At 42.8% G+C, this 11573-nt stretch overlaps 1 pseudogene; it reads right to left on the reverse strand.

Annotated features, from left to right (window-relative positions):
- Positions 1-289: 289 nt before the first annotated feature.
- On the reverse strand, positions 290-406 carry LOC145410863 (5S ribosomal RNA; annotated as a pseudogene).
- Between the last annotated feature and the right edge of the window lie 11167 nt (positions 407-11573).

Consider the following 11573-nt stretch of genomic DNA (forward strand, 5'->3'; position numbering starts at 1 on the left):
CTTCTGTGTGGGAATTAGGGTTAGGATGATGATCATGAATATTTTGTGCTGGTCTTTTGCCAAATCTTTTTTAATGCCATAGGGAAAATGGCCTAAGGTTCACATTAATCATCAGGAGTTAACTAGAAAGCAGTACTAGGTTCAGCCCTTGAAATATAAGAATTATTCATCATCATCATCATCATTGCCAGACGCCATGTATCCCAGACGGGGTGGCCAATGGCTTAGAGTTAATTGTTTTATGGGGAGGGGCACTAATCCTCCACCAACCCCACTTGACACGTAGGGATGCCAACAGCATCTGGTGTTCCCAGGCGGTCACCCATCCAAGTACTAACCAGACCCAACGTTGCTTAACTTCGCTGATCGGACGGGAAGCGGTGTACTTAACTCTATGTACATTTTCTGCACAGATGTCAGATATTTATTGGGAACCATATATGCTGTGAGGGGTTGGGGGTCAGGAAGAGTGAACCTAGATGTGGTTTTATTAAAATTTTACACCACATGACATATGTACTAATGTTTAAGTAATATTAAAGCAATGTTTATGCAGTCAGAGCCATATTATTAAAACTGAAAGTACAGAAGCATCAGAAAACCCAAAATTTGTATGAGTGATGGGGTATCTGCTGGAGAAAGGGCAGCCTGATGGCAGAGGACAGGGTGACATGAAGGCAGTTCATTTGTGGCCACCCCTTCTGGGATTAAGGTATCTGGCCATAAATAGACATGTACAGTACAGAACACCTGTACTTGTTAGATTAATCAACTTGCAGCCCACATTACAGAGTGTAGTCAGCATTAGTACAGAAGGATCGGATATGTTATGTCACCATGACATGGCTTGGAAATTATCATTTGATGATCCTTATCCATAACATTGCACTCTTAGTTGTAATAATATGGCCATAAATCCTCTTTATAAGTCTGGGATGCATGCAGGCAAATTTCTGCTTTAAGTGAAGTACCTTAGAGATGTGTTAGATTCATGAGGAGGGCTAAAAAGCCAAAGGCAAATCTAAAACAACAGAACAAAGCAACTTTATGAAGAATGACAAGCAATTTTAACAGGAAAAAAGGTGTTATTTATCAGCAGTGTATTTTGAAAGTTTTCAAGGAAACAAAATTGGTACATCAGTCTGTTTCATGACAGTAAAAAAAAAAAAAATCTTATGCAGTCCTTTAGTACCCCTTGAGAAGCGTAGGAGTACGAGGCTAGTGTTTTCAGTCCACACATTTAATGGCAGAGTGACCATTGGTTCATGTATATCTGATCTGATCTTGTTTCTCCTGATTTACAGTATGAGTTGAATGGAAAAGTTTGTAATATTTTCAAACATTGCTGCCTGATATGGGAAAAGTTGTGATAATTTAGCGTGATCCCTGATTTATGAGAGGACTGGCTAAATGTATGATACAGTATAAAAAAATTGTACAGTATATACTTTCAGATGGATTTTTGATCAGTTTTCTGCCATAGCTGTGATTTCTTTTTTTCAAGTTGGATGAGGAGAAGAGAGAACTGAATTTAACCCATGTCTCTTAGTTATGAGATGAAATTGATCCTAAGCCTGTTGTGAATCCCTCATAAGATTTATAGCCCTTAACCCCATGTACACCATAAGAATTAAAGTAAGGTGGAATTGGTTAAACTGAGGTAATATTGAGCTGGTTAAATTAAATGTTATATGTAGTAAGTTAAATCTAGTAGGTTAAGCTAAGTACAGTAAGTTGAGTGTTGTAGGTTAAATCAAATAAGTTAGAATGAGTATATTAATTCTATTATGTTAAATGAAGTAGAGTTCATTAAGCCACTGTGATTCAGAAGATCAGATCTGCCAGGCATTGGCTTTGAGACTTGACCCATCAGAGTGAGGGTCCCATCATATTGAAGGAGTTAAATAAATAAAAAAATCATGGACCCTGTTCCCTGTGGCCACAAGAGAATTTTCTCATAAGCCCTTCAGAATTACTGTACAGTATTATGTAGCTATATCAATTTTCAGAAGTTTTGACATTTTTGAGGCAATCATTCTACCTCCTGACTGTATTTCACTTACTGTTCAATTTTAAGGTCTTTTAGTAATGTCTTTTATGTAACATTTCTTCATGCTGCTGTTTCCTTTGTATTGCCATGTCTTCTTGATTCCATTTCATTATATAATTCAGTGTCATGGCCTGTATTACTTGGCGATTGCAGTTTGTTATGTAGTTCATTTTTTGGGCCAAGGCATGATTTAATAATGGTAGATTAAATATGATATTGGCCATCATTTTCCTGAAAATCTTGCACCTCAAAATTTGCCAATGAACCTCTGCATAAAACTTCCAGCATTTAATAAGATAATCATAGTACTGTAGGAGTTACTAATATTCATGAAATTCACCCTGTTTTACCTCAAAGCGTATGTGTGGTTGATATGACCCTTCTGGCTCAATAGTCGATATGGAGAGAAGACAGTTTTATTGTTGGAGGCGATTTGTTTGTGGCCACCCCAAACGGGATTGAGGCGTCTGGCAATAGATAGATAGATAGATAGAATATAGCCAGCTCTATTGCCTGGTGATATTGGTGCCACCATGTGAAGGCATCCCTCTCCAGCATCAACCAGAACCTAATTCTTAATACAAAGAAGGGTGAGTTATGATTTAGCAACAGGTAAGAAAAAATAAATAAATGAAAATGAAAAAATATAAAGGACTATCAACAGTACATCATGGTTAGTGAAATGGCCCACACATATACATTCAGACGGTTGTAATTACTTAACTTGTTTTAATATGAGGGACCTGGGTCACTCATACAATTCAAATACCAGTTTGTGGTTGCTTAGAATGAGTCATAGTTGTAAGGAAGGAGTAAGTCTCCTGGGTTACCATTCATACTGACACCCAGTCTAACAACAATTGGCCATCAGCTCAATTACAAGAGATTAGGAATTTATGTTAGGATAGAATTAATGCTCTGTAGGCAATTTTGATCACCTTAGGAGTTCCCTTCACACACTCTCTCTTCATATGACATCTCCTTGGTTACTAGTCTTATCATCTGTGCAGTCTTGCCACACTTGCCGTCAACTAATCTGAAAGGGTTGGAGATCTCTCAGGCTAGAAAAAATAACTTGTAGACAGTTTTAATAATCTTCAGAGACCCCATTAGCCATTGTTTCCTCTAGTAGAACTAGGCCAGTAAGCAAGTTTAATCTCCTTTGGAAGAGTCTCCAAGTAGTAAAGAAGTTGATCAAGGCTTTAGCCACTCCAGTTCATGTACTCTTTCCTAAGCTGAATGATATTACTTAGAATTAACAGGATTAAAATACAATACCAGATGCAAAGACCCATGGATTAAGTATTTTATTTCAGTTTTTTCCCCTTCATTCTTTCCTCGTCTTTCTGCCTACGGGTGACTTTACACTCCCAATTCTGTCTTGCATTCCTTCATTCTTTCCTCTTCCTTCTGCCTGTGGGTGACTTTACACTGAGTGACAAGCCAAGTGGTTTCCTGTACACCAGGAAACCATAAGCTGGTGAAGGTTCATATCCAAGGGATGATTGGGGTTTATTGCTCACGTAATGCTTCTCAGGGATGAGTGAGGTTGGTCACTCTCATCTTAAATGTCAGGACCAACTGCCTAGCCCTGGGCTCCTACGCGCCTCATGGGGCAACGTAGGATTGGATGATGGATGGATGGATGGATTTCAGTTTTAACCACACACTTGAAAGATGAACTGATTTTATTCATGCTTCCTTCAGATGATATTCAGCATGGGAGAGACTTTGAACTGGAGGGGTTATATCGTATCATTTATGAAGGTTCCAACATGCTTGCATGCATTGGCTTTGGTCACCTAATGGCGACTTTCCATGCTGCTCGATTGCAGTAGCTCAGTAATAGCGTTTGCTCTTCACAACCATAAAGTTGACAGTTCGAGCCCCCACCAGGGTAGCGTATATGAGGTCTCTCCTTGCCCTTCAGAGCTATGTGCTGGTTGGGATTAGTCCTCTGGCAACCTCTGTGATCAGCCTCCTATCCCTGATGTCACACTCTATGACCTTGTTCCAAGCCATTTTCTGTGTCCAGTTGCCATCCTCCATCCTTTCAACATGCCCCATCATTCAATCTACCCCTTCTTATTACAGCACCGATACAATACTCTTCAGTCCTGTTCTTCCTCCATTAATCCCTTTAATACAGTACTATATGTCTGTCTCAAGTTAGATATGATGGTCTGGTGGTAGAAATAGATAGTAAAATGAGAAATAACTACATCTTTTGGATTACAGGGCACAAACTGCTCCAATGATTAGCCTTTATTCTTGCTAATTTAAGACTGTTATTCAGCTTGGGTAAGACTTTTCAAACTGGAAGGGTCACATTACAACCTTCAGGAACCTGTTCAGTAGGAAAGTAATTAAAGGTTGATAGGAGAGCTTTTGGACTGAAGGGGTTAGGGACAGGCTTCATTAAGTCATTCTTGTTACCTTTAAACTATGTTAATCAGCATAGGAGAGACTTCTCAAACTTAGAGTCTCATATGACATTCTTTAACATGTGCAGGAGAGACACTGGATAAAGCCTGATTGGAGATATAGTATATTGAACTGGAAGGACTGCGTACCTTACATCCTTCATTAACCATTGCTGATACCTTTAAATAAGAATTATCATACTGAAGGTAATTACTAGCAGCCTTCATTAACATATTACTGTACTGTAATTAGGAGAGAGGTTTCATAAGTTGATTGGAAGTCAGGAGACAGCAGGAATATACCATTACTGTTGAGGGGGATGAATTTGTGTGTAGGCTATGATATAGGAAGCATATCTCAGAATATGGATGTACAAGGTTAATCATATCTTGTATAATACTTACACTTTCAGATTTGATAGCTTTTCCTTTTGTAATCTTTACTGAATGATGCAATCAGTTCATGATTACACATTATATAATCTCAGACTTCATGTGTCATTGTAGTTGGCTCACCTTGACAAATTTTAGTCCTTCTGCTGCTTGGTTCCTGTATCTAAGTGGCAGAATAAGACAGTATTATGGTTTTGCATCCTCCCCATAGATCTTCATTGTGATTTGCATGATAATCTAGTCTTTATCTCTAGAAACAGCTCAGCATTCAAGGTGGAGAGCTGCCAGGTTTTTGTCAGTTTAGGGTCTAGGACATGTAGTCTATTATGGTTTGTCTTTATTGTTTTATGTATTCATTATTATTATTATTATTATTTTTTACTGTGGATCAAATTTAGCGATTCATCTCTTCCGTTTATAAATCGGTACAACAGATAGGCTTTCATTCTCAGAGTATGACCACTGAGTACTGTACTGTCTTCCTGTGCAGTGTATATTTTGTCATTTGTACTCTCATTATAAGTTTCATTAAAGAATTTGTATCATATGTTTAGTTTCTGTGTCACTCAGTGTGTTAAGTTTATGTAATATATGGTTAATCGTTTAAGTCCTGCCGTTGGATAGCAGTCTTAAGTTCCAGTTTTTACTTTCTCCCTTTATATAAGTAGCAACTGCTCTATATTCTTTCCATACTCGTAGCACTTGTTCATGATTAGCATTAAACTGCAGGCTTAGGTATTCCAAGTAGCTCATTTAATTTCGAGATATCTCCTCCTAAAGCGACATTAATAGGTACATGAAAATTTAGTTTAGTTTGTGCATGTTGTTCAATTTCCCATTTTTTGTAACATGTAAAGAAATAAAATACAGTAGAAGTTTTAGCCGGTACCCTAATGGGGGCGCGGTAGCATGGTCAGTATAGTGCTGGCTTGCTAATCAGGAGGACCCGGGTTCAAATCCCGGTGTGATAGAGGTTTCTTTAAAATGTGGCTGAGGGAAGTTTGCGTAGCAGGCTTTCCTTAAAACCACAAGGCCCCATACTTACACCAGCTCATACACACCAAGACAAACACACTACTTACTACATACATACACACACACACACACACTACTACATACATACACACATCAAGACACACACACAAAACACGTACACAGCCACCTTCACACAGTAGACACACACACACACACTACTACATACATACACACATCAAGACAAACACACAAGACACGTACACAGCCACCTTCACACAGTAGACATACCACACACACACAAGACACGTACGTACACAGCCACCTTCACACAGTAGACACACCACACACACACAAGACACGTACACAGCCACCTTCACACAGTAGACACACCACACAGAGAGAGGGTGGGACAGACACACCACAGGCAGACAGAGAGGAACATATACAAAACACAGGGAGTGAGAGAAGAGGGGGTTTTATTAAAAAAAAAAGTCCAATTTTGGTATACCTCCTGTGGCAACATTGACATAGCCCCCCCTTTAATATTTTTTGGATATTTAGGCCCCAGACCCACTCGGCTGAACCAAATTGTCTGGCGTCAGCTGGAACATGATATACCAGAGTTATGCCGGTCATGCGGGGGTTGGTGACAGTGTAGTAAATGTCAGGCTCCTATGACTCACTCAGTCGAATAAAATCGTCTGAGTCAGCTGAAATGGGGTACTAGAGTTGTCCCAAGCACCAGAGGGTTAAGAATCACTCAGGGGGTTAAGATTCTTAACCCTCTGAGTGATTCTTAACCCTCTGGTGTTTGGGACAACTCTAGTACCCCATTTCAGCTGACTCAGACGATTTTGTTCGGCTGAGTGAGTCATAGGAGCCTGACAGTGTCAATACTGTCACCATTAACCCCCTCACGACCGACATAACAGCGGGAACATGATATACCAGAGTTATGCCGGTCATGCGGGGGTTACTGGTGAGTGTAGTAACTGTCAGGCTCCTATGACTCACTCAGCCGAACAAAAACGTCTATCAGCTGGAATGGAATACTAGAGTTGTCCCAAGCACCAGAGGGTTAAGAATCTTAACCCCCTGAGTGATGCTCGGGACAACTCTAGTACCCCATTTCAGCTGACTCAGACGATTTTATTCGACTGAGTCATAGAAGCCTGACAGTGTCAATACCGTCACCATTAACCCCCTCACGACCGACATAACTCTAGCATCATGTTCCAGCTGACGCCAGACAATTTGGTTCAGCCGAGACAGGATCCTAGGATCCTGAGAGACACTATAACAGCGGTTCCCAACCTGGGAGCCATGGCCCCCAAGGGGGCCATGGGACATTGACTGGGGGGCCATGGGCCTTATTGGTAATATAAGATATTATAAGTTATTTGGTCTGGGTAAAACCTGACAGAAATCAAGTATGAAATATACCTTACTTGCTAGTTTAGCCTTAAGTATATTGGGGTAATTACCGTTTTCTGCACAATATCAAATATTAAAAATATATAAATATACGATCTGAGTTATATAGGGGCCATGGAGCTTCTCATAATTTTCTCGGGGGGCCACAGGACCAAAAAGGTTGGGAACCACTGCACTATAACATCACAAACAAAATACAAAATGCCTTCCCTCCATCCTGAACGTACTATAATTCATTTACATTAAGTAAGCTCGTATTTTCGTATTTTTGCAGCTTATTTCATGTATCTTAGTTAAAAGAAAAAATACTACGAGCCGGTGAATAAAACCAACACTTGTAGACGAAGACTATAATTACCAAACAGTTTCGGTGGACACTGCCACCATCTTCAGTGGTCAAGATAGTGAGAGGGAGTGACATACTGACACTACAAGGGTTCCTTTTTATGCCTGTGTGTGTGTGTGTGGAAGGGTGGGGTAAAGGTGAGGTGGGGTGGGGTAGATTGTAAGCGGGGATTAACCCAAGGGGGATTTTGGGGGGGACATTACCGGACAGGTCAGGTGTAATTCCTATCTGACCTTACTTGTGTCGTAGCAGGAAGGGACATGTTGTCCCTTCCTGCTACGACACAGGTAAGGTCAGATAGGAATTACACCTGACCTGTCCGGTAATGTCCCCCCAAAATCCCCCTTGGGTTAATCCCCGCTTACAATCTACCCCACCCCACCTCACCTTTACCCCACCCTTTCACACACACACAGGCATAAAAAGGAACCCTTGTATAATCAGTATGTCACTCCCTCTCACTATCTTGACCACTGAAGATGGTGGCAGTGTCCACCGAAACTGTTTGGTAATTATAATCTTCGTCTACAAGTGTGGGTTTTATTCACCGTCTTTGATTATCACGCAAGAGTGATTCATCCAGCCAATACTACGAGCTCTGTATCTTTTCATAGCCCTTCTTCGTGACTAGCATCGTATTCTAGTTATCTATAGTTACAACTGAGCATTCAAGTTGGAGGGATCACAACTTTAAGCAATTACAGTAAACAAACAAACAAAAAGCAAGTGTCGTCCTCTTGACCTCTCGTCTTCGCAGGAATGCAGCGGTGGCGCCATCTTGTGCGTGGAATGCGTGAAGTGCAGGCTCTTGAGTGGAAGGAGCACGGAGCCACGGGAGACTTAATAATATTCGCTAATCAGCCAGTCTAGAAGCCTGGGACATTTGCCTGAAATAATAATAATAATAATAATAATAATAACAGAAATAACAACAAAACCAGTCATATACATAATTCAATATCTTAGTCACTCGATCTGTCCATTCCGCCTCTTCAGTACGAGACGCATTTCTGTAAGCTATTTTTTCTAACATGGGAGGTTCTATACGTTTGATTAAGCCTATCCATAAGACCCCTAAAGCTGAGTAAATGCCTCTGAAAGTTGCAAAATATAAAATATAAAACGTCTATATGATATAAAAACCTTTGTTCACCTCCGGGACTCGATCTGTGGCACCTAGACCAAGTGCTGACGTAATGTTTACACTTTGCTACCTTCAGACGATTTCCTGGAGCTTAAAGAAACCCTCTCGGGATGATGGGACAGACACAATAACCCCTTCAGACAGAGAATGACTTAGTTACTTTGTTCTAGGTAACCGGACGATTTTATTCAGCTTAGGAGATCCCCTCGTAGTGAAGGGGTTGATGGTGACTCTATCTAACCCCTCCAGTACGAAATTTCTCTCCAGAGTTGAAGAAAATCGTCTGGAGGAAGAAAGATGAAAATCGAAAAAAGTGTTAATGTGGCGCGGTGTTGCTCCCGTAGTAGGGAAAAGCTACACGTACGATAGCAGGGGCTCTTTTCCCTGGTACGTACTCTGGCCGTAGCCGGGAGCTGATCTTTCCGACCAGAAGCAACTGAAGGGCGTACAAGGCCGCTCCTTCCCCGCCACATATAGAGACTGTCGGCGCGGTGTTGCTCCTGTAGGGGAGAACAGCAGGAGAGGGATGCACTGGGGCAACTCTCTCTCTGGGGTGTACTAAGGCCGGAGCCTTGGGTCGCCTTACCCTCGTACACTTTATTAGGCCGTAGTCTTGGGCCTCCTGCCCTAGAGGGTGTAACAATTGCCGTCAATACGGTGTTACCTGGGACTGAAGCTAGTTCAGTCCCACCCCTTTTCTGACGATGGTTGTCCCGCCCGCAAGGTAGTTGCCTTTCCCTGGTCACCTGGTGTTGGGGCAGTTGCGGGGAACAGGGGCTCAGGACTGTACTGTCCTGGTGACCCTCTTGATCGGGGTCACTAACCCCAATGTTGTATCCTCCTGGGGTGGTGGTGCGTTGGCGGCGGCGGGCACGGCGGGCATTTTACCACCCTTCGCTTTGTAAAAGTCACGACCCCGTGACTGGAGGTGGTAGGTGGTGGAGGTGGATGTCTGGTGGGCCGGGGTGAGGTGTTGGAGGAGGCTGACCCAGTGGGTGGTGAAGGTGTTAGGCTCCTGATGGGGGTTGAGAGTGAGCCGGAGGGAGGATGGGTGGTCAGTCCGGCGTAGGAGGCGGAGAAGGTGGGGGGTCCCTCGGATTCTGACAGGTGGGCGGTCGTGGTGGCGCTATAGCACCCTCTCAATTTTCGTCTCTGGTTGTGGTGGTACGGTGGTGGTGGTTGTTTCCGCGGCGGTGAAGGTGGGAGTTGGTGATGGGTGGTGTGGTGCAGTGTTGGTGTTGGGCGTAGCGGGCGGTGATTGAGAGTGGTGGGTTGGAGGAGGTGGGGTAGCCGGAGGAGATACAGGCGGAGGTGAGGTTGGTGAAGGATCAGAATCGGAGGAAGTTGGTGGTGGGTCAGGTAAGGGTGAAGTGGGGGAAGGGGTTTGTGGGTATGGTGAGGTTGAGGGTGGGGTGGGGGAGGTGAGCGAGGAAAGAGAGGCAGGTGAGAGTGAGGAGGAGGATGGTGTGATAGGGAAGGCGAATGAGTTGGCTGTGTTGGCGGGAAAAATGAGTGGCGGGGAAGTGATGGTGGCGGGTGGTGTGGGGTGGTAGGTGGGAATATGACAAATAAAGGGATTTAATCCTCGACCTAGGAAACTATGACCATATTGCCCCGCTAGTTTACAGGAGCGCGCTACCACTCCCGGGACGGCAGTCCCGGACGAGGCTCGAACTCACGACCAACCCGGCCACGAGCTCGACGCTCCACCTCTGAGCCACCGTTCCCCCACTATGACAAATAAATTTAATTCCTTTGACCTGAAAACTGTGGATATTCTCTTAATAGGGTCGAGGTTGGGTGTTGCGCATCCCCAATGGCATTGCTTGTGATTACAACCTGAATTTACATGTTTACCCACAAAATTTTCATTGAAAATTGGATATTATTTTCACATTTAATTTTCATTTTTATTACATTTATCTACTTACTGGGACGGGATTTGAGTCGGGGTTTATGTCCTTTCCCATGATCCCCAAGCGTAATTTCTGTTATACCGGACGATTACTTTCGTCTTTGTCTACTGCATGCAAGACTTCAAGATTTTGCTTTTATATAATGATCAGTGTCAACAATTTTTCTGAGGGGGAAGAGATGTGGGGAGCAGCTGGGGGCTGTGACTCCTCCCTCAGTATCTGTATGGTGCAGAGTCGTGGCCTTCTGGGCCAGTACACATCATTTACATGTTCTGTATATTAAAGCTGGGTTTGGTTAAGTATTTTGTGCACGGAAAGTTGACCCACATTCACCTCAACATTTTCTTCCCTATTATTTTCCCACAGGACATCATAGAAGAGTTTACCGACCTCATTAACGGTAACAGGAAGAGAAGCGTCAATTCTCAGCCGTGGTGGCTCCCCTCACATACACCCTTCGGCAGCCTTCACTGGTACGCCAAACTTAAGTGCTATGACGTAATGAGGGGGAGAGGGAGTGGTACATTGGCTTGCACATCTAGTTCGTAACTAGAACTCTAACTTGATTCTTGAACTGGTCAGACTGTTGGGCACAATGTTCTTCCCTAGTCCCTGTTCAAACATCAATATAATTAAGGACATGGACGTAAACCGCCTAGTGTACTACGGGATGTATTTTGGGGGAAGTTTGGGACTCAACAAAAACTGCCTTAATGACCCTCGTTCTGTCCATAGCCATAAAAACCAGCCACTTCCTCCTCAAGCTTTTTTTTTTTTTTTCCCCTACCACTATACAAATTTATTCACCTCCGTAGGAACCCCTTGGCTAGCACCTCTGTTAGGCAGATCTCTAATTCTTTCACTGTCTGGATGCACCTGTAGATATTTTATT

This window comes from Coenobita brevimanus, chromosome 86 (assembly GCF_032717465.1).
Source record: "Coenobita brevimanus isolate Jiangsu-jjx chromosome 86, ASM3271746v2, whole genome shotgun sequence".
NCBI lineage: Eukaryota > Metazoa > Arthropoda > Malacostraca > Decapoda > Coenobitidae > Coenobita > Coenobita brevimanus.